The sequence below is a fragment of the Bos taurus genome, chromosome 10, assembly GCF_002263795.3.
Source record: "Bos taurus isolate L1 Dominette 01449 registration number 42190680 breed Hereford chromosome 10, ARS-UCD2.0, whole genome shotgun sequence".
Taxonomy (NCBI): domain Eukaryota; kingdom Metazoa; phylum Chordata; class Mammalia; order Artiodactyla; family Bovidae; genus Bos; species Bos taurus.
In genome coordinates this window covers 16,006,355-16,030,751 of record NC_037337.1, presented here as the reverse complement: position 1 = coordinate 16,030,751, position 24,397 = coordinate 16,006,355, and the positions used below count along the sequence as shown (strand labels likewise).

General features: G+C 44.3%; 1 protein-coding gene across 1 annotated transcript in view; it reads right to left on the bottom strand.

The window, feature by feature from the left end:
• The window catches only part of GLCE (glucuronic acid epimerase), a 109,658-nt gene extending 108,467 nt beyond the window's left edge, over window positions 1-1,191 (bottom strand). The window contains exon 1 of the mRNA XM_005211251.5: window positions 1,031-1,191. The gene's annotated coding sequence lies outside the window, so the exon portion shown is untranslated. The remainder of the gene's footprint in view (window positions 1-1,030) is intronic.
• Between the last annotated feature and the right edge of the window lie 23,206 nt (window positions 1,192-24,397).

The following is a 24,397-nucleotide window of genomic DNA, read 5'->3' as shown; positions in this document are numbered from 1 at the left end:
AAGGTGTTGTCTGCCACTCTGGTTCCCAGAGGAGAGAAATCAGCACGCCCCCACAGGGATCCCGGGGCAGAGAGAAGAAAACTGCAGAACAATCCCACTATTTCTCCAACTAGGCAACAACACGAATCAATCCTTCAACTAAGCATTGAGTAAATCTCATCTAGAAAGAGATCTGTTCCAGGATGCTGACCAGCCACAGACTGTGAACTCGAGATGTCACCAGAGTTCCCTTCCCGCCACGAGCCGATCCAGCGCCTGCAGAGCCGCGCCCTCCCTTCGAGATCTCCCGGGGACCCGCTAACTCGCCCTGTCGCCCCCGAAAAAACTGGGGACCATGCCAAGTTACCGCCCCCCTCTGGGCAAACTAGAAACCCCAATAAAGACGCTGGTCTCCGCCGTAAACCCTTCCGCCCCCAGCAGCCCACCAAGGCGGTCCCGGCCCCTGCAGGACGCAGATACACCGCCCTCCCGCCCGAAGACCCCGATAAACAGACAGAACCCCAATACACTGCTTCTTTATCCCAGGAATGTGAGAAAAGAAGCCCACTCCTGCTCAAAGTACCCCCAAGACCCGGTACATCTGCCCCTTCAGAGACCTAGGACCTTGCTAAAACTGAATCCTCTGTCCCTAAAAGAGCCTGAGACCGCGATAAAAGGACCCCTTGTCCCGGAACCCCGCTATACCACCTCAAGGATCCTGGTAAATCTCCTTCGACCCCAAAGACCCGGGACCCAAACCGCTGCCACCCAGCCGAACCCCAAGCCGGAAGAGACCCCAGACCCCCAATAAACCGCCTCCTAACACGGAGAAGCCCTGGCACCCGCTTCACCGTCCTTGGGCGTCCGCACCCGGATCCCACCCCACCGCGTCCTCGCCCTCCTCACTCCGAACCCCGCCAAGCCTCGCGCACACCAGGCAGCGCCGCGCTGCCCGCGGAGCCGCCCCCGTCAGGAGCCCGCCTGCCCCGGTTGCTCCGTGTCCCCGCTCCCCGACCGCTCCTCAGCGGAGACGCGCTCCGGGCTTCCTCACCTGGGCAGCGTCGTAGGGCAAGCGGACCGGGGAACCCTGAGGAAGAGAAGGAGGCGGCAGAGAAGGGGCGGCCCAGGCCTGCGTCTGCCGCAGCTCCAACCCCTCGGCGAGGAAGCGCTTGTGTGAGGAGATCCCTCCCGCTCCGCGCGCAGCTTGGAGACAGAGCTACAGCCGTACCCGCCGCTCTTCCCGCGAGATCCCAGCCACAGAGTGGGGCGGGGCCACGGCGAGGGGCGGATGCAGTGAATCGAGTGACAACTCTGAGAGCCTGTTGGCGGCAGCGTGGGAGGCGGGACTTAGAGCCTAATACTACCAATCGCAAAATAGGAAAGGTGATTCTCCCACCGCTTCTTCTCTCCCCCGCCCCGCATCAATAAACTAGGGGCAAGATCAGTGACATTTAAGTAGTCAGGGGCAGAGCTTGGGAAGGAATCTTGGATGGAGAATCTTGGCTTCTGTCTAGTCCTAGTCAGGCTCCGTAGATCTATCTGGTTAGGGAAGAAGGTGGTTTTCACACTGCCGTGAGCTGAAGCGCTATTACCCTTGGTTACAGCGCGGCCTGAAGTGCTTAAGAGGCACACTTCTTCCTGGTTGAAGGCGCACCCTCCTCGGGTTACCCAGGTCTAAACCTGTTTTTCCCCCTCTCTGGGCCTCTCCTCCCTTTCCACCTCTAACAGGGCGCCATTGTTGAGATGCCCGTGTTTTCTCAACCCCTGCTCGGGTCGTCTGGTCTGACAAAAGACTCCCTTCCGACTGGTGTTTATTTATACTGAAAGCCTTCTAGAAGAGTAAAAAGTAAATCTCACTGAGTCATCGTTATAACAAATTCCAAAATTACATGAAAAGTTGTATCTCTGTGGACACCAGTGTCTGGCACACTCAGGGCACTGAATAAATGTAGAAAGAAAGACTGAAGAATATGATATTTAAATACAGTCTTCTCTCAATATCCTGAGGTGTTTGTTCCAGGATATTTGCAGCTACTAAAATAGTGGACGCTCAAGTCCTTTGTGTAAAAATGACTGTAGTATTTGCATGTAACCTATCGCCTATATACTTTAAATTGTCTCTAGATTACTTATAATACCTGCTGCTGCTGCTAAGTCGCTTCAGTCGTGTCCGACTCTGTGCGACCCTATAGACGGCAGCCCACCAGGCTCCCCCATCCCTGGGATTCTCCAGGCAAGAACACTGGAGTGGGTTGCCATTTCCTTCTCCAATGCATGAAAATGAAAAGTGAAAGTGAAGTTGCTCAGTGGTGTCCGAATGTAAATACTATGTAAATAGTTGCTGCTGCAACTTTTTAGAACTTTTCTGGAATTTTTTCCCTGAATATCATGATTGATTGAATCCACAGATACGGTGACCAACTATGTAAGAAATCTTAGACCTGCTCCAGAAAATTCAGGCTTTCCTAGCCTTTCCTCCATAGTGACAGCCAATTTCTTCACCCTTAAGTCCAGTCTCTTGATTAGGACATCTGTCCTATAGTCTGCATTCATTCCCTTTACCACAAGTCCTTTCACTTGATCAAGGTTAATCCCTGCACCTGTGCCCCGGATGGCCGCCATTCCCAGATTTTAATTAATCAAACTATCCTTTCCCTGATATCACTGTTCCCCTCTAATCTAGCTCTTTTTTCCCACAGACACATTTGTTCCATCCTTTGCACAGAACAAAACAACCCAACATCCTCTGCCTTTTCAGATAACTCTTTAAATTGACTTTGTTGTCTTTACTTTTCATCTCTTATTTTCCCTACTGCAATGCTGTTTACACCCACACAATGGGCTGATCTTTCAGTAGTCACAAAGGACCTCATTTCTCTTTCTATTTTGGGGCATCTTTCCCAATGACCACTCTGCAGCCTTTTGACAATGCCAGCCATCTCCTCCTTGGTTACTTGCCTAACTACTTTCTCCAGATTCTTTAGCTACTCTTCTGTTTGTTTGTTTGTTTTTTGGATACTCTTTCCTCGTTTAAAAACTGTTGCATATTGGCATCTGCTTATAGCTATATACCTTGTACATGAAAAGAAAAATGGCTTCCACACACAGTTCCACACTTTGAGTGTCAATGAGTGGTTCAGAAACAAGCTGTTAGAAGAATCCAGAGGAGGAAACATGACTGTGAGGCTGGGTGTTTAAATAGTAGTTGGCCTATACAAATGCAGAGCAGAAGCAAAGGTTTTTCAGAGAAAACAGAGTGAACCTGAGCACAGAGGAGAGGATGTAGGCCAAGCCTGGATCTGAGTGGACCAGACTGGCCCACGGAGGATTCCTGCAGAAGAGTAAGTTTAGGAAGGTAAGTTTAGGGAAGAACCAATAGTAAAAGGCCTTAAAAAACCAGGCCAAGCTAATTCAACTTGATTCTGTATCAAATGAGATACCAGAGCCAACCCTAGCAGTTGTAGGGCTTACAAAAGTCTACACAAGGGGGCTCACATATCAAATGTCTAAATAGTATGAAAAGTTATAAAACAAGCTAACAAACTATAAATTTAACATATATATGCCTAGTTGCTCAGTTGTGTCTGACTCTTTGCAACCCCATTGACTTTAGCCTGCCAGCTTTCCTTGTCCTTGGGATTTTCCAGGCAAGAATACTGGAGTGGGTTGCCATTTCCTACTCCAGATATGTACGTTTTGTGTGTGTGTGTGTGTGTGTGTGTGCATATATATATATATATATATGTATCAGTTCAGTTCAGTTGTTCAGTCACTCAGTCGTGTCCGACTCTTTGCAACCCCATGGACTGCAGCACACCAGGCTTCCCTGCTGCTGCTGCTGCTGCTGCTAAGTTGCTTCAGTCGTGTCCGACTCTGTGCGACCCCATAGATGGCAGCCCACCAGGCTCTGCCGTCCCTGGGATTCTCCAGGCAAGAACACTGGAGTGGGTTGCCATTGCCTTCTCCATTGTGAGAAAGTGAAAAGTGAAAGTGAAGTCACTCAGTCGCGTCCGACTCGTAGCGATCCCATGGACTGCAGCCTACCAGGCTCCTCCATCCATGGGATTTTCCAGGCAAGAGGACTGAAGTGGCGTGCCATTGCCTTCTCCGCCAGGTTTCCCTATCCATCACCAACTCCTGGAGCTTACTCAAACTCATGTCCATCAAGTCAGTGATGCCATCCAACCATCTCATCCTCTGTCGTCCCCTTCTCCTCCCGCTTTCAGTCTTTCCCAGCATCAGGGTCTTTTCCAGTGAGTGAGTTCTTCACATCAGGTGGCCAAAGTATTGGCATTTCAGCTTCAGCATCAGTCCTTCCAATGAATATTCAGAAGTGATTTTCCTTTAGGATTGACTAGTTGGATCTCCTTGCAGTCCAAGGGACTCTCAGGAGTCTTCTCCAACACCACAATTCAAAAGCATCAATTCTTCAGCGTTCAGCTTTCTCTGTGATCCACCTCTCACACCCATACATGAGTACTGGAAAAACCATAGCCTTGACTAGACGGATCTTTGTTGGCAAAGTAATGTCTCTGCTTTTTAATATGCTATCTAGGCTGGTCATAGCTTTTCTTCCAAGGAGCAAGCATATTTTAATTTCATGGCTGCAATCACCATCTGCAGTGATTTTGGAACCCAAAAAAGGTCTCTCACTGTTTCCCTGTCTATTTTCCATGAAGTGATGGGACTGGATGCCATGATCTTAGTTTTCTGAATGTTGAGTTTTAAGCCAAAATTTTCACTCTCCTCTTACATTTTCATCAAGAGGCCCTTTAGTTCTTCTTTGCTTTCTGCCATAAGGGTGGTGTCATCTGTGTATCTGAGGTTATTGATAGTTCTCCCAGCAATCTTGATTCCATCTTGTGCTTCATCCAGCCCGGCATTTCGCATAATGTTCTCTGCATATAAGTTAAATAAGCAGGGTGACAATACACACTTGTGTCCTCTGTAGTGAAACTTCAGAGTCTTAACCCCTGGACCACCAGGGAAGTCCTATATATATCTTCCTTTGCCTAGACAAACTTAGCTAACAACTTGGAAGACCATGTCCAAACTTAGGATTCTGGGACTTCTTCTTGGAAAAGAGAGCTGGTCCTCACATAGAGTGGTCTTACCCTCTTTGCCTCCCACAGTTCAGCTGCACGCTGCAAAGTAACCCCACTCCACGGGTACCCCAGCCTACATGTCCATGCTCCATTCCCACTTTTCCCTCTATAAAATTGTAATCTCTTAGCCATTTCACACATTGGAGAAGGAAATGGCAACCCACTCCAGTGTTCTTGCCTGGAGAATCCCAGGGACGGCAGAGCCTGGTGGGCTGCCATCTATGGGGTCGCACAGAGTCGGACACGACTGAAGCAACTTAGCAGCAGCAGCAGCAGCAGCCATTCCATGAGTCCAGGAGTTTATACTTCAGATCTAGGGGAGGAAGCTCATAAAAGCCCTGGAAGCAGGCTCAGGACCATTGGGGCAGAGAATTTTGCCTTCCAGTTACCTGGAACGAGGTCTAAAGGGGTGAAGTCAGCTGCAGCTGGCTTTGGTTTGAGGGACTCCTGTGTAGGAATACAGCTGGAGAAGGACCAGAGCAGGGCCCCTTAAAAGGAAGCCCCTCCCACCTGCATCTAAGGTGATAGCGGATAGCAGCAGAGCCCCTGCATGTCTTTCGTCGGGCAATGACATATATAGTATATCTGTTTCTTGAAATATAAATCTGTTTATTTTCTATTTCCCACCTCCTCTTGCATTGGTATCTTTCTTAAATGTTGTAATTTTAAAATTAAAATCCAGTTGTGCTGGATCTTCGTTGTTGCATGCAGGTTTTTCTCTAGCTGCAGCGAGTAGGGGCCACTCTCCAGTTGTGGTGCCTGGGTTTTTCATTGCAGTGGCCTCTCTCATTGCAGAGCACAGACTCTAGGGCCCATGGGCTCAGTATTCGTGGTTCCCGGGCTCTAGAGCACAGTTCAATAGTTGTGGCGTGTAGGCTTTGTTGCTCTGCAGCATGTGGGATCTTGTTGGATGTGAGTGATTCACTTCCAGCAAAGAGAACATGGCAGAATTATTGACAATGTATGATTTCCAAGGTTAGGTCATAAGAGACATTGCAACTTCTTCCTTAGTCTGTCTCTTTGATCACTCACTCTAGAGGAAACCTCTGGAGGAAGTCAGCTACCACGCCATAAGGTTTCAATCAGGGATCGAACCTGTGTCTCCTGCATTGGCAAGTGGATTCTTTACCACTGAGTTGCCATGGAAGCCCTTGCACTGGTATCTTAATGGCAGGAATGTACTGGAAAGAAAACTCTATTCTTGACTCCACTCTCTCCTTTTGTGGCATCTTCTTTCCAGTGCCTTGTTTCACAAAGTGTACTATTCTATAACTCCCTTATTTATCAGTGTATCAGAAACCTAGATGTCTCTAAATGTGAGAAAAGAGAAAAGCTGTGAAGCACTCTTAGCCTAGATTGGAGCTTGGAATACTCACATTTGACTTCTAAATTAAAATGCTTTGGAAATAGAAGCTCCTGAAGAGGCCCAGTGTGAAGGGTACACAGGCAGGATGAGTACCAAAAAGGCAGTAAGCCACCACAGACAGGGGCACCCCTCTCACCATCTGTCTTTGTAGCATGATGCTTTGCTCTGTGGCCTCAGAGTCATGCCCTATCCTTGCAACCTCTCCATCTGGTACCAAGTGCTGTACCAGCACATTGTGTGTTAAGAACTGCCAGGGAGCCAGAACCACCATGGTTTCTGTTTTCAAGATCCAAGGCTTGAATTCTGCCCACGGATCCTGTATATCTCTTGGCGGTGCTGCGGATGATTTCAGCAGAAGGCTCTGGCACTTCTTAATCCCAGGACCAATGTCTACTCATAACCTCACTCTTGCTCCCCGATCTGTGGCTGGTCTTCGCCAACCAGCAGCAGGACAGAACCAGCTAATTTCTTACTCAGGTCTTACCATCTGCTGCGTGTGTCCAACCCATTAGTCCAGGTGAGTGCAATCCAACACTTCTATTTCTTTCTGTCCCTTCCATCCTTACTGCCGTCCCCCTCTCTGAGCATGCACTGGGGAAAGCTTTCACCTGGCCACTGCATATTCATGAGGGGCATAGAAGACAGTATCATTGGAGAATCTGGAAGAAGAAATTTGGCTCTCCCAGACCCCACCTCTGCTCCTCCCTTTTCAAGTTTTGGAGGAGCACCTAACTGTTAAGGTTACAAGGCTGAAATTCTACATGAATTACCCCAAGACTGAGAAAGCAGTATTCATCTATCCATTTTGCTGTCCACAGTCTAAACCTCTGAGTTTGCTTTGTTTTGCAAATACCTAGTTACAAGGGGGAGAATCAAGAGGGTGGTGGTGGTGGTGGTTGTTGTTCACTCGCTAAGTTTTGTCTACTCTTTGCAACCCCATGAACTGCAGCACGCCAGGCTTCCCTGTCCTCCACTATCTCCTTTTTAAATATATCCACAAAACTTTTGATACATCTCCCTTAAAGTGGCAGAGCTCTTCCCCTTGAGTGTGGGCATGACCAAGTGAGTGATTCACTTCTAGCAAAGAGAACGTTAACAGAAGTGACAGGATATGACTTCTGAGATTTAGGTCATAAGAGGCATTACAGCTTATTCCTTAGTCTCTCTCTTTGATCACTTACTCTGGAGGAAGCCAGCTGCGATGCCATAGGACATTTAAGCAGAGGCCAACATGGCAAGACACTTAGGCCTCCAGCTAACAGCTATGTTTGAGTTTGCCATCATGGAAGGCCCAGTCCAGCTTAAGTTAAGCCTTCAGATGCCTGCAACCCAAGGCCAACACCTCTCCCCAATTCCACACAGAAATTGTGTGAGATAACATGTGTCTATTTCTTTTTTTAATTGAAATACTGTTGATTTGGGGGACTTCCCTGGTGGCTTAATGGTAAAGAATCTGCCTGCCAATGCAAGAGAAGCTGATTCAATCATTGGGGCAGGAAGATCCCCTGGAGAAGGAAGAGGCAACCCACTCAAGTATTCTTGCCTGGAAAATCCCATGGATAGAGGAGCCTGGCAGGCTACAATCCATGTGGCCACAAAGGAGTCAGACATGACTCATCTACTGAACAGCAATATAGTTGATTTACAAAGTTGTGTTAGGTTCAGGTTTTAAGTCTGTTGTTTGAAGTCACTTCCTTTTGGCATAATTTGTTATGCATCAATAGATAATACAAAAGTGTTGAGAATAGTATAGTCTAATCCTACTCCTGGACAAACATCTAAAAACTCACATCAGGCAGTAACACTACCTCAAGAGCAAGGTACAATGGCTTTGTAGACATAATGGCTGTATCTAAAATTCAAGTGGCATTAATGGTACTACACCAAAAATAAGTGGAAGAAATCATTTCTTGGTGGAAATAAAGATTCCAGGGCCTTCAGACTATTAAGAGCATCACAACAATTGGGAGACTGCAATAATCATGGAGTCATTTGGAGGCAGTTAATAGCAGGTCTTGAGCAGGAAGGAAACTTTTCACTCTCAGAAGCTGAGAGTGCTTCACAAACATACTGCTGTCATACAAATTTATGGAAAAGTATATGTTTCTATAAAAATAGAGGTGGAAATATCCTCAAACATCCTCTTACCCATCCATATTAACCAAGAATAAAAAGTTGAAATTTCCACCTATAGGGGCCCTGTCAAAACGAAATTGACATCCTGACACCATTAAGTACCCATGTGAGATCAGAGTATATTTGACAGCAAGAAGATTGAAATTCTTTCTTGAATATAAAACTGTATTTCTGAAGTCTTAACATTGTGAATTAAGATTCAGTGGGAGAGCAATTTCCCTATTAAATAAAATATGAGGAAAAGACATAAAAAGGAGACCAGTTAACTGAATTACATACATTGCCTGTCTAAATTCATCTTACATCTGTAAGAACCATCTAGATGGGCCATATATACAAAGAGTAAAATACTTTACAAGTTGACCAGAACATAACTTAGAGCTGAAAAGATATACCCGAGATTTATTTGCAGCTCCATTACTCCAACAATCGTAACACAGATGTGGGACCTATCATTTCCTTTAGCAGTAAGAGCAAAAAGTAAGTCTTTAAACAAGGCCCTAGAAACACTCCAAATTCTATCTTTCCTCTCAATACCTCATCATCAAATTTTTAAAGTCAGCAAATATTCACTGAATGGCTACTAAGTACAAAGCATTGTGAAGATGCAGAATACAAGCCACAGTTCCTGCCATTAAAAAAGAAAATCATAGAAATGAGATGAGAATCCAAAACATGTCATGTCTTGCATGCAGTAATTGCTAGCAGGTAAGTTGATGAAAAAGCCTCCTGTGCAGTCACTGTTGGTTACCTAGGCAACAACAAGAACCGCACCCCCTCCTTTTTTCTAACAGAACTCTGCCTTTGTTCAGAATGTTCTCAGTCCCAGGAATGAACCTCGTTTGAGCTAATCCAGTTTCAGCTCATCCATTCCCCTTTGCCAGATATTCATCTTCCCTGCCTCCTCACCACGTGATCCAAGTTTCCTGGATGGTCTCTAGGGAAACTATCCTTTTTCTAGGAAAGTCCTCTCTCCATCTGCTCCCTTCTTCCTTCTGCTTGGAATACTGGCATTAAGACGTGGTGTCTGAGGCTATGGTGACCATGGAGAAACAAGGCCATGGTGATAAATAAGCAGTGTAGACAAAAAGAGCCTTAGGAATTCAGGGCCAGGAGAACCCACTTACATTTGGAGTGGTAGAATGGATAGCTGTTGTTTTTGCCTGACTAGTTTCCATTTCCCCTTCTGGTAGCAGTATCTAAATTTTCCTTTGGGGACCCACCCAACCCCCATTGTCTGTTAATGCAGTTCTGTGAGGTTTACTCTGCCCGTTTGTCTAGGAATGGACGAATGACCCAGCCCAGGTTAATCAGAGTACCATAGCAATAGGTTCAGGATGGGCACGTGACCCATCCTTCTTTAGGACTTTTGTTGAAACTTTTAACAACGAGAAGTTCGTTTTCCCAAGGTTTTTAAGCTGGTAGGATTTTAACCTTGCGTTATGGGGCTCCCCGTGAAACTTATTGTCACCTACTCCCTGGTAAAACTAACTCAGAAAGAAATCAACAGATCAAAAGAATCAGCAGAATCCAGACAGAATGATTCCTGATAATATTTTACTTTATTAAAGTCATATTTAAACACTATACCTGGATTTATCAATTACATGAACCAATAAATTCTTTTTCTTTCTTAAACTCATTTGATATTAGCCTCATCACTTACAGCTGAACGTGTTCTAACACAGGTGGCTAGGGATTGTCATACAGAGAAAATGGGACATAAGCTGTACTCTTAAAATGGATTGAAGCTTGGTAACAGAAGAGAAGGGGGTGCTTCTGAGGGAAGTAAATAATGTAAACAAAAACTTAGTGAATAAAAATGTCATGGTGGAACAAACAGTTTACAGAATAAGTGAATACAGAAATTTAGGTCAGAATCAGAATACAGGTGGGCTTGAAGGCTAGGGGAGGTCTGAGCTTTATTCTGTAGCCAACTCTTTTAAGCCAAAGAGTCACCTGGTCAGATCAGTGTTGGGGAAAATTAATCCAGTAGGATCTAACAGGGTAGACTGAAACTGGGAAAGAGCAAGTATGAGCCAATGAGAATAGAATCCAAGTACAGAGTCTGCCCAAGAGGAGGGGCCCTTGACAGTAGGTGACCACTCTGCAGGGCAGAGCTAATTAGTTTTTAAATTACCAAATAATAAATAAGGAAACTCTTGATGAAGTTTTGACGTAGAGGCATGGTACTTAGGATTAGTAAGTACTCACGATTACTACCTACAAAGTACTTATGATTGGTCATGTATGTATTCTACAGATATTTACTATGAGCCCAGCATTCTGCCAGATGCTTGGTACATGATAATAAACATGACAGCTGTGAAGACCAGTTGATGAGGTATACATCCACGAGACAAGTAACTGAACACAACTATGGATGTTTTATACATCCATGAAACAATTAACAACAATTTTCAGGTGCTCTGAAAATTATTGGTTGCTATGAGATAATGTATCAGGGAGCCCAATGCCAGTCTCACTGGGAGTCTGGGAAGGCTCCCCAGAAGTAGTAACATTTAAAATGGGACTTGAAGTAGGAATGGGAGTTATTGTGGTGAAAGGGGTTGATGACTAGAACACTCCAAGTAGAAACATGCTAAGATTAGATGGTATTTCTATCAAAGATTCGACAAAATTCCAATGTGGTTTTCTTCCAATGGAGCAGAAAGAGTCTAAAGAGTTAAGTAGAAGGCTGGATTATGCAGGGTCTTGTGTGCAATGAAAAGGATTTGGAGCTCTGTCTGAAGAGCAATGTTAGCATATTTTCTCAAAAAGGAGTCAGTGAAGGGACCAGTCTCATGCATGTTCCAAGTGGGTGGTCGCCAAGTGGTGGGACGTAAGGTTTTGGAGAAGGTCCCTGCTTGCAAACTGCTGTCTAAGATTTACTGAACATGGAATCTTTGATACAATAATAGACAATCACATGTCACATTTCTCTAGGAAGAGGAGCACTGTGAGTCATGCAAATGATTTATAGCTGAACTGCCCTGAAAACAGGTTTGTAGGTCACAGAGAGGTGGAGGAAAGGAAGAAATCTGATACAGAAAGCAGTCACAGAGAGGGGAGAGGGATACATGAAAAAAACACTGGAGGCACCAGAGGGAATACCTAGCACGTAGTATATGCTCAACAAATACTTGTAGGAAGAAATGAAAGAAAGGGAGAACTTTCATAATTTTATTAAGACCTGGCATCTAATTTGGGCAAGCAAATTGGCTCTTGTCTCCCTGAGCCCACAGATGTCATGCATTAGGAAGACTAGACAAGGAAAGGAGAGAACATAAATATAATACATTCCCAGAAGTCCTGGGAGTGCCTAGAGCATGACTTGTGATTCAGTTGGCTCCTGGGACCACAAGGTCAGACAATGGCTTTGTCTTCCAATGAAGAAGACATAACAGGGCCCTGAGGGCCGGTGCACTGGGACGACCCTGAGGGATGGGATGCGGAGGGAAGTGGGGGGGAGGTTCAGGATGGGGACACATGTACATCCGTGGCTGAGTCATGTGAATGTATGGCAAGAACCACTACAATATTGTAAAATAATTAGCCTCCAATTAAAATAAATTAATTACCAAAAAATAAAAAAGAAGACATAGGAATTTACCCCAGGAAGGGGAGGAGCCTTGGAAACAGGCCGGGACTGGAGCCCTGTGAGTACAGTGGACAGAAAACCATGGCAGACACTGCATTTCTGTGCTGGCAAAGCTTAAGACCAGCCTCTAGACTGTGGGACCCTACATCTCTGAGACTTCCCCATAGCCGCTGCCCTTCTTCTGACAGTTCTTTAGCAGCACCTGGAACAAACTCTTCATTTGCACCCCCACGAGGTTTTTGTTATTGAATCATTATTGCTGACCAAGACTCATCCACACCTATGGGCTTTAGTTGGGACAGAAAAACCTGACAAAAACTGCATTTGAGTAGTTAGGGATGGTTTCTCATTTTCTTTCCATGCAATACAAAAGATACACATCCCATTTTCCTTGTGCACATTTCAATTAAATATGTATGTTTGCCATATAAGCCTCTGCTGTCAGAATAAAAATACTTCTGGAATAGCTCAGTAAACTCACTGTGTTAATGGTAACTTGACCTTTCACTGATTTTAAATGAACCAACAGCGAAACGGTAAGTTGCCTTAATTAAAGCATTATCTTCATTAAAGATTATTAGATGAATAGGAAAAGGGCTCCCTGAAAACCAGCATGTGCTCATTGGTTATAACAACCCTAGAATTTTGAAGGTAGCATGATTGAATAGTCTGGAATTGAGTTTGGTGGTTGGGTATCTCTGCAAAAATATGAACCGTGTTAACAATGATTCCTTCTCCCCAGTGTGTTCTAAAGATTGTTTCCATGGCAATCTACATTGTTTTGTCTAAATTATTCTTCATGCCACTTTTTTCCCTACATTTAGATATTTGTAAAGCACCTATCACTTGAGTATCTCTTCTCTGATAAAGTGCCCAGGAGGGAAAAGAGAATATTTCTCGGAAGAAATGAAAAGCTGACAGTTGTCAAGAAGAGCCAAATTTGTGAGATTATGTAGGGCCTGAGGGTCTCTGTAGAGCACTCCACACTCTCCCTGCCCCTGCAATGGGATCCACCTTCTGCTCAGGTGATGGGAAAGCAAAAGCCCCAGTTCACATCTCTGTCACTTCCGAGATGTCTACTCATGAGCCCAGTCCTTTCCAGGCTTCGGGCAGAATGATAAACGGAGGTTAGGGGAAGGAGGAGGTGGCTGGGCTGAGAGGAGATCACCCTTAGAAAAAGATGCCTCTACTATGTAGCACAGTGATACTGGTGCATCAAATAATTCCATTTCTCCCAGCACACAGAAAGATTTCATTTTCTAGGTACGGCCAGATACTGGTTCTAGCAGAGGCAATGAACTCCTCATTGCTGACTTACCAGGGCAGAAGCAATGAACACTCCTTCTTGGCCAGGCTCTAAAACCTCCTGAGATACATTTTGCTGTCTTTCCTTTCTCATCAACTGGCTGGCTGGATATGGAGGAACCAGTGAAGGATTCCAAGGTTCTAAAAGATGGAAGGACCACTGGATGGAAGGAGTGGGTCCTAAATCATTATGTGGTAGACTGTCATACACCTGAACTGATGTGAATGAGGAATGATGTGTTAAGCTACTAACACTTGGGTTGAAGCCCTAGTATTTTGGCCACCTGATGCAAAGAGCCAACTCATTGGAAAAGACCTTAATGCCGGGAAAGATTGGGGGCAGGAGGAGAAGAGGGTGAGAGAGGATGAGTTGGTTAGATAGCAGCACCGACTCAATGGGCATGAATTTGAACAAACTCCAGGAGATAGTAGAGGACAGAGGAGTCTGTCATGCTGCAGTCCATGAGGTCACAAAGAGTCAGACACAACTTAGGAACTGAACCACAGCAACTGACATTTGGGGTTGTTTGTCAAAGCAGTTGTCCTGGTAGATGAGATCTGGCAGGTTTCTGGGCAGGACCAGCAACAGATGGCAGCAGGAACTCCATGGAAGGAAACAATATGCAGTGACCAGAGGGAAAATGGACAGAGTCCAGATCAGGGTCTTCCAGGTGGTCCTAGAAGCCGTGGCCTGACATTAACTGAGCACGACAAGAGGGAGATCAAAGGACTGGGGTTCCCACTGTACTGTAGCCCCTGAGGGCACAGTTTGCACAATAAAAGTAAGACAAGGTCTTCATTTCAAAGGAGGGAAGTGAAGCCTTTAGGAAGGAATCAGGCAAGGCAGGGGGTCAAGCAAAAGGATAAGACTAGACCTACCTGGTGACCAGGACTGCAGCATAGTGCAGAGCCTTGGACACAGGAAAGCAATGTAAGAATTTCTTCCCAAACCCAGGGTCACGTCAGAGGAACAAAAGTGGCAGCTACAGCATGGCTGACTCAATGTCAATCTTCTGGGGTACTGATACTCAGGGAGCAAGCTGGTTGCCTCGTACTTATAGGAGGATACAAAGTGTCCTTGGCAACCAGAGGACAATAGATGAAAGAAAAGCCAATCACACAGTGGGAGAGCAGGGGAGCCAGGGCTCAGGAAGTGAGCCAAGAATCAGGAGCCCATCTATGGGGTCAAAAGGTGAGAGACGGTGGGAATCAGAGGTTTAAAAAAGTACTCTGAGAAAACAGCAATAATGGAGCTTAATAGTCAGTTGCCTTCTAATACCAGGTCAGGTAGACTTCAAGAATGGCAACAGGTGGGTGATGAGAAGGGACACTGATGAGCCAAGAGGTCAGAAAGTACCTGACACCAATCAACAAGGAAAGTAATCACCGCAAGAAAGCATCCTCATTTCCTCCCTGGCAGTGCTGCGAACGAACTGTGTCAATGTGCTAGCAAGGTCTGGGCTTTCCCTGCACGTCACTATAACCCACATGTTCTCATAGAGAGAATCAACACTCATCTCATTCAGGTGTTAGGAGGTGGAATTACCACTCTAGCTGCAGGCCTGTCACTTGGACGCTCATAAAACAGTTTTTATAGGCAATGAGCTATGAGACTGTTAACATTTACATTCTGCCCCATGCCTAGGAGTTTGGCTAGCTGTATGTGAAGGATACAAGTTCTGCAGGTTCATCATTAGGAGTTGGACGGTATTTTATCGGGAGACGTGGTTAGCAGCTCTTGGGATAATTAAGCTCTCATCCAGAGACCAGGGGAGCTCTAAATGACCAGGGATGGTACAGGCACATTGAGCTAGAAAAATGGCCAGTTGAATGCAGGATTCTGTCTCTGGTAACGAGTGGTAGATGTTTTCCTGCAAGTCTCTCACTATGGGTAGAGAGTGCATTGGTCATAGGAAGGATCGCCATGACAGTCTTTCAAACAAGAGAGACAGCCTTTTATTATTTAAGGTGAAATCAAATTTCAAATAGTAAGGAAACTCTCCAAGAAAGAACTTCTTATAGACTATGAATAATCTCATTTATACTATAATGTAAATGACTAATATAACTTTCCAGAATATATTTTAATTGTGGAGAGGCAGAGAGCTGAGTCTGAGAGTTGGGAGCAAAATGAGACTGTAAGGAAGGGGAAGCTCACAGAGTGTATCTAGGGATGCTACTGGTACTCTTTTACAAGATGACCTTAACTTACTGCTCCAGACTCCTCCCCTGCTTGTCTGATCACCTTTCACACCTATCCTGCAATGCTGAAGGATGTCTACCTTTCTGAAGACACATCCTATCCTTTCATCTCCGTTTCCCATGTGTATTCCCCATGCTTGGGGCTTTTTTCTACCCCATGTACTCTCTGCCTGAACAGCTCTTACCTCTCCAAATCCAGGTTAAATGTTATTTCCCCTGTGAAGTCAGCCAGTCTCTGAGGCAGTTTCTGTTGCTGCTTCCCCTGTGTTGCAACAGCACTTCAGTCAGCTGTCTTTAGCATTAGCTATGTTAGATATCTTCTCCTCTAGGTTGCAAAGCCCTCAGTGTCGAGGACTGTCATTAACTGTTTCTGGATCCTGTGTCCAACACAGGGCCAGGCATTGCCACCTCCCAATCAATGGCTACTGGATCAGTAAAGAATTTTCTACTTAGGTGTTGTGAGAATGGATGAAGACAGTAGTAGATGCCAAGTGGGAACAATCAAAGCATCAAAGCAGTCTAAAAAAAAGTGTTTTTATGGCCTTGACTCTGGAAAGGATTTAAGATAAAATACTGATTCATTTTTAAAAGCCAACCAAACAATCCTTTTAAGTACCACTTAGGCCCCTGATGCTGGACTGGAAACTAGTCTTTTACCTCAATTTTAATTTTGAGGTGTAACTGATGACAATATTAGTTTTAGGTGTACAACTAATGAGTCAATATTTCTATGTATCGCAGAATGAGCACCACAATAACAATTGAATTTTCTGAGAACTGACAAGACCAAAATGTTCCATCCACCAGAAGAGACTTTTCTTGACTGGTCATGCATCATCATGGTGAGGATTCGTGTTTGAATCAGCCTATTCACTAAGTTTTCCAAATTTGCTGGCATATTGTGTGCAGCACTTTCACAGCATCATCTTTCAGGATTTGAAAGAGCTCAACTGGAATTCCATCACCTCCACTAGCTTTGTTCATAGTGATGCTTTCTAAGGCCCACTTGACTTCACATTCCAGGATGCCTGGCTCTAGGTGAGTGATCATGCCATCGTGATTATCTTGGTCTTGAAGATCTTTTTTATACAGTTCTTTTATGTATTCTTGCCACCTCTTCTTAATATCTTCTGCTTCTGTTAGGTCCATACCATTTCTGTCCTTTATCGAGCCCATCTTTGCATGAAATGTTCCCTTGGTATCTCTAATTTTCTTGAAGAGATCTCTAGTCTTTCCCATTCTGTTGTTTTCCTCTATTTCTTCGCATTGATCACTGAGGAAGGTTTTCTTATTTCTTCTTGCTATTCTTTGGAACTCTGCATTCAGATGCTTATATCTTTCCTTTTCTCCTTTGCTTTTCACTTCTCTTCTTTTCACAGCTATTTGTAAGGCCTCCCCAGACAGCCATTTTGCTTTTTTGCATTTCTTTTCCATGGGGATGGTCTTGATCCCTGTCTCCTGTACAATGTCATGAACCTCAGTCCATAGTTCATCAGGCACTCTATCAGATCTAGGCCCTTAAATCTATTTCTCACTTCCACTGTATAATCATAAGGGATTTGATTTAGGTCATACCTGAATGGTCTAGTGGTTTTCCCAGCAAATTTGGAAAACTCAGCAGTGGCCACAGGACTGGAAAGGTCAGTTTTCATTCCAATCCCCAAGAAAGACAATGCCAAAGAATGTTCAAACTACTGCACAACTGCACTCATCTCACACACTAGTAAAGTAATGCTCAAAATTCTCCAAGCCAGGCTTCAGCAATACATGAACCGTGAACTTCCAGATGTTCATGCTGGTTTTAGAAAAGGCAGAGGAACCAGAGATCAAATTGCCAACATCCGCTGGATCATCAAAAAAGCAAGAGACTTCCAGAAAAACATCTATTTCTGCTTTACTGACTATGCCAAAGCCTTTGACTGTATGGATCACAATAAACTGTGGAAAATTCTTTAAGAGATGGGAATACCAGACCACCCGACCTGCCTCTTGAGAAACCTATATGCAGGTCAGGAAGCAACAGTTAGAACTGGACATGGAACAACAGACTGGTTCCAAATAGGAAAAGGAGTACATCAAGGCTGTATATTGTCACCCTGCTTATTTAACTTATATGCAGAGTACATCATGAGAAACGCTGGGCTGGAAGAAGCACAAGCTGGAATCAAGATTGCCAGGAGAAATATCAATAACCTCAGTTATGCAGATGACACCCCCTTATGGCAGAAAGTGAAGAGGAACTCAAAAGCCTCTTGATGAAAGTGAAAGTGGAGAGTGAAAACGATGGCTTGAAGTTCAACATTCAGAAAACGAAGATCATGGTATCCGGTCCCATCACTTCATGGGAAATAGATGGGGAAACAGTGGAAACAGTGTCAGACTTTATTTTTCTGGGCTCCAAAATCACTGCAGATGGTGACTGCAGCCATGAAATTAAAAGACGCTTACTCCTTGGAAGGAAAGTTATGACCAACCTAGATAGCATATTCAAAAGCAGAGACATTACTTTGCCAACAAAGGTCTGTCTAGTCAAGGCTATGGTTTTTCCAGTGGTCATGTATGGATGTGAGAGGTGGACTGTGAAGAAAGCTGAGCGCTGAAGAATTGATGCTTTTGAACTGTGGTGTTGGAGAAGACTCCTGAGAGTCCCTTGGACTGCAAGGAGATCCAACCAGTCCATTCTGAAGGAGATCAGCCCTGGGATTTCTTTGGAAGGAATGATGCTAAAGCTGAAACTCCAGTACTTTGGCCACCTCATGCGAAGAATTGACTCATTGGAAAAGACTCTGAAGCTGGGAGGGATTGGGGGCAGGAGGAGAAGGGGACGCCAGAGGATGAGATGGCTGGATGGCATCACTGACTTGATGGATGTGAGTCTGAGTGAACTCCGGGATTTGGTAATGGACAGGGAGGCCTGGCGTGCTGGGATTCATGGGGTCGCAAAGAGTTGGACATGACTGAACGACTGAACTGAACTGATTCACTAAGTTAATGACCTGTTAATTCAGATAGAATAAACTCATATCCAAAAGCAGCTTGGTAAAGTAGAAGGAGCTCAAGTCTGAAGGACTTGGTTCTAGTCCCAGCTCTGCCCTTAATAGAAAGGTACCAATTCTTTCTTTCTCTTCATCTTTCAAATGAAAAGGGCTTGACAGACTATATTCTCCAATCATGCCACAACACATGCTCTCATTCCACATGCTTTTTTTTTAATTGAAGTATAATTGCTTTACAGAATTGGGGTTTCTGCCAAACATCAACATGAATCAGCCATAGGTCCGCATGCTCCTCTTACAGCGTGATACAGATTCTTGTCCCATCTTGTTCTTTCCCTTGATTATGGGTGAAACTTTGGGACTGCTTCAACCAATAGAATATAGCAGAAGCAACTCTGTGTGACTTCTGAATCTAGATTATAAAAAATCCATGCAATTCTGCCTCACTCATAGAACACCCAAGCTCTATGAACTCATCTGTCACTGTATAAGGAAGCACAAACTAGCTCATGTGACAAGACCTCAGGGAAAGGTTATATGTAGGTGTCCTAGTCAACAGACAGATCTGTGAATGCAAACCATGCAGGGGAGTCTAGCCGTCGGCCATTGAGTCATTTCCAGCCTTTGAGTCTTCCCAGCTGAAGTCCCAGAAATCATAGGATTGAGAAAGCATTTCCTTTTGGGCCTGTCTGAAATTCTGACCCAAAGAATCCGTAAACATAATAAAATGGTTGTCTTATGCCATCCAGTCTCAGGGTGGTTTGTTACATGGCAATAGGAACTGGAAGAGATGGTACTATCTGTCTTGACACCCTTACAACGTTGCGAAGATCAAATGAGATTAGTATGTAAGACCATGCTCTGCACATTTAAAAACAACCTACAAATAAAATTCAATGAGCTCGTGTAAAGCAGCTGTGCCTGGCCTCACTAACCTCCCCACCTCCCTGCCCTCCCTTCGTGGTTTTGAGGCACCACTATGGAACATAAGACCTTGAGGAACCCAGTTTGAAAACCACCATTTCTCATCCAACCCATTCATTCTATGGATGAGATAACAGACCTAGGGTGACTCATCCAAAATCACACACTGGCTGTGTGCTTGTTCCAATTGTCATGCTGCCTCCAAAAAGAGAACTATCTCAGGTAGAACCATCCTTGTCTGAGAGCCATAAAGTGGCAAGCAGGGACAGTAAGATCATTGTGTGATATTTCTTTACAAGTCTCTAACAGACACTTGGAGCTGTTGCCCAAACATGCCAAAGAGGAGCCTATTTCATTCCCCTCCTCCCCTCTCTGCTCCTCTGCCTCTCAGTCCTGATAGTGTAGATCATTCCGTTGGGTAAAACAGGAAGACTCAGCTGCCTATTCCACGCGGAGCTCTGCAGGCTGTCAGCTCTGTGATGAATGGAGATCTGAGCTCATGCAGAGGTCTGCCTGGTTTGGGTGAAGCTCTGTTTGATCACCCATCATTGGCATTCAGGGAGAGTTCCTAATTGTCACTCGGTGATGGGGTGCTGCTCTGTGGTTAAGTGCGTGGGAGCCTCGCTCAGTTATTAACCTTTATGTTGCCCCCATTGCAGTGAGGGCAAAGGCAGGCTGGGATTCTGATCAAGTAATATTTAATGCACTGCCTCTCTTACTCAGCGAATATCCTAACTATTTCAATGGAAGGGAAAAAAGTAAACCCCCAAATCAAACCAAGCAGAAAGGATAAAGGTAAAAACTATTGACCTGAGTACAGTAATGTCTTTCCATCTGATATGTTCCTATACTTGGGAAGGTCCTGAGGGTATTGATGAAAGACCCCTGACACTCTGAAAACTGCAGATTCATAAATCATTGAGTTTGAAAAAGGCTTTGGTGCCTGTCCCCTGAAATAAGGGTGTCGTTCATTTAGGATTTATGGTTCTGGGGAAGGCAATTTATCTAAATAGCTACAGAGAACATTAATGGGGGACTTGAGTGTTTCTGATCCAGTGGGAGCCATGGAGCTAAAAGCTTTACATGGGAATTCAGGAATATCAGGTTTCAATGAACTTTCAAAAAATCCATAGATGTAGTAATTACTGAACAATCATTTGGTTGGAATATTAGTTGTCTGCATAACTCGAAGAAGAGATAATGAATTATCTTTAAAGACAAAGTAAGATGTTTATTATAGTATTTCATGGCAGAGTATGGGGATTTTAAATTTTAGATTAAAAATAAGCATTTTTATTACTATAAATGTGCATGTTCACTGGATAAAATTTGGTAAACATAAAAAGTCTAAAGAAAAATTAACAATATTCTCACTTGGTAATGATAATCACTGTAAATACGCTGAATATCTTTCCTTCCAGTCTTTTTTTCTGTGAATAGGTGTACACACACACACACACACACACGATTTTATGTGTGTGTGTATATATATATCATTTAATATTAAGAACTTTGCATTCCCTGGTGGTCCAGTGGTTAAGACCTCCTCACTCCCCATGCAGGGGTCCCAGGTTTGATCCCTGGTCAGGAAACCAGATCCCACATGCCACAACTAAGACTCAGCATAGCCAAGCACATGTTTTTAAAAAAGAATGTTGCACTACAGCTTTGTATCCTGCTTCTTTATTTGACATTATGAAGATCATTTCACATCTTTCAAAAATATGTTTTGTAAAAGCAATATTTGTTCCATAATATATTGAATTACCCTATTATTAGACATCTAGTTGTCTCCACTTTTCACACTGTCTCTGAAATTTTCTTTATGTTAAATCCTAGAAGTGAGGTTCGTGGAGGAAAAGATCTATACATTTTTACAAAGCACTTGACACAAACTGCCTTTACACTTTCCCAGTCACTTTATTTTCTCTTTTCTTATGCCGTGTGTGAGCTGCGGGACTTCACGCTTTTGCCCTTGTGTTCGCTTATTCCCACATCTTCCCTAGGAATTTGTTTACTCAATGTTCCTCGTGCATATGTTGCCTTACCACCCACGCTCACTTTCCCTCTCTTCTCTTCTTCCACAAATCACACCGATCTTCAGGGTCCAGTGTAACCGTCCTCCTCCAGGAAAGGAGGTCCCTCTCCTCCCCCACAGAGCCTTCCTAGACCTCTCTATCCATAGGCGGCTCTTCTGAACTGCTCTGTATTTTATTGTCTTCACAGCACTCCCCTGACAATTAATCACCACTTACCAGCTGTATGACCTTCAGTAATCCCAGAAGCTTGTCGTGAGAATTTAATGAGATCAAGCCTATAAAATAAATACCTACCACAGAGTGGGGCACAGGCTGCAGCTGGGCAATAAATGGAATAAATAAATGGAAGCTCTTGTTGTTATTATGGCCCGTTTGCCTTGTGACATTTCTTCTGTGGATGCTACATACATCCTCTTCCACTGCTATTTAACTGTGTATGACTGTGATTCCAAATCCCCTGAGGCCAGCTACTCCCTGGCACTCAGAGCAGCATCCTCTCGGAAGAAGATCGCAGGGAATGTTGCTGCTGGTGACCAAGCAGTCAGTCCCTTGCTCTTCCCAACCACTTTTGCTTCTCAGATGACCTCAGAACTCAAAGCTCCGAACTTGTCTGTCTCTTAAATGACAGTCTAGGCTGCTGGAGCACATAGCAAGATTCAGCAGGATATGGTGGTTTAGGACTGGTTTTGTGTTTAATGTGATTGGAGGGTAGAAACGTGAGCACGTATGTGCATCAGAGTTTCTGAGTTGGAAGGGCACTTCAAGGTCTCCTTGTCCCTTGTACTCGTTTTCCAAATATTGGGAGATACCCTCACGCTGTGCCTGGGCTGAGTGCTAGAAGGCCTGGATGCTGGCTTTCTATTTACAAATATTTGTTGTGTCTTCAACAAGTCACTACCCTTCCTGGTTTTAAGCTTCTTCATCTATAAAATGAGACAGTTGGGCTAGATAATATCTCAAGTGCCTTTCAACCAAATTTTATGATTCTATGAAACTGAAGCCCAGAAAGGTTAACAAACTTTCCCTAAATTATGGAGAACACAGACTAGAATAAAAATCTGACTTAAATCCCGGCGCTTTGCCTAGCCCTCTCGTCTAACTCACCAATCACAGGGACTCATCTAATGCCTTCCGTATACTAGACACTCAGAAAGATCACAAGCCGGGATAAGACAGGGGCCCAGTTTTCACACCTTGCTGGGAACACAGACAGAAAATTACTAACCAGCTAGTTGTTCCCCTACATCTGTTCTCCCCTGTTACTCATACAATTCATAGAATCTCCAATTTTAACTAGGCATGTATCCATTCAGAATAAAGTTAAACCTCTTACCTTTCGTTGCAGCCAAGTGTGGCCATGGGATCAAGTTCTGGACAGGGCCACGTGACCGTAATTGTTCTGTGTGACTCCTAGGTCATTGCACTCCCTCATCTCATTTTCCCTTTTCCCACTGGCTGGGATGTGGATGTGGTGCTGAGCCATCTTGGATCATGTAAACAAAGGTGCTATCCTAGGGATGAGCTAGAAGATAGCAGAAGCCGGGGTCCTGGTGTCCTGGAGACACCACTGGACTGATTATTCCGGCACTGTTACAGAAGACAAATATATTTCTAGGGTTAAATGAGGCAAACTGTTATTTTGAGTTTCTATTATAGCTTCTAAATTCACATCCTAATACATTTGCCAGTTGAGGGCCAAAGGTGTTCATGGAATACAGATGAGAGGACCATTCCTGGAAGCTGTGATGGTCAAGATTCTTATAGATGGAGTGTGAGCTGGGTTAAAAAATCAATAGGTAGATGGGACTTCCCTGACTGTCCAGTGGCTAAGATTCTGCGCTTCCAATGCAGGGGGCCCAGATTCGATTCCTAGTCAGGGAACTAGATCCTACATGCCACAACTACGAGTCCGTATGCTGCAACTAAGATAAGATCCCACATGCCACAGTGAAGCTCGAAGATCCTACACGTTACAACTAGGGCCCAGTGCAGCCAAATAGATATTGAAAAAAAAGAATGATGGGTAGAAATAGAGAACAGCCAACACTACAGTGAGGTACATGGCAATGAGCCGAGTCACAGAAATGGGAATATAGATGGTAATTTGGAAAGGGTCTAAAGAAAAGGCTTGTATAAGATGATGGTTTCCAAACCAACTGATCATCATAATCAATTTGGAGACTTAAAAACAGATTCCTGAGTCCCAGGAACAAGTACTATGATTACAGTAAATCAGACATGGGATCCAAGAATCTGTATTTTGAAGCTTTCAGATGATTCTGATGATGGAAAGCACTGTGTGTCTGCAATATGAAGCAGTTAGAATGAGACCAGGCCATGGAGGACTTTAAAATCCATGCTAAAAATCTGTTGTTTCCCCAAGACTGGGCTTGGCACCACCTGAACACCTTAGAGATTGCTTTTAAAACTACCTGTCAGGTATACACACTGCTATACCTTGGATATACTTTGGATAAACAACAAGATCCTACTGTATAGCACAGGGAACTCTATTCAAAGTTATGTGGCAGCCTGGATGAGAGGGGAGTTTGGGGGAGAATAGATACATGCTTATATATGGCTGGATCCCTCTGCTGCCCTCCTGCAACTATCACCACATTGTTAATCTGTTGTACTCCAATACAAAATAAGAAGTTCAACAAACAAGAACCAGTTGTCGGGTAAGAGGAATCCTAAGAGGAAGTCCACATGGTGTCCTAGAAATAAGTCAGACCTGGGCTCTC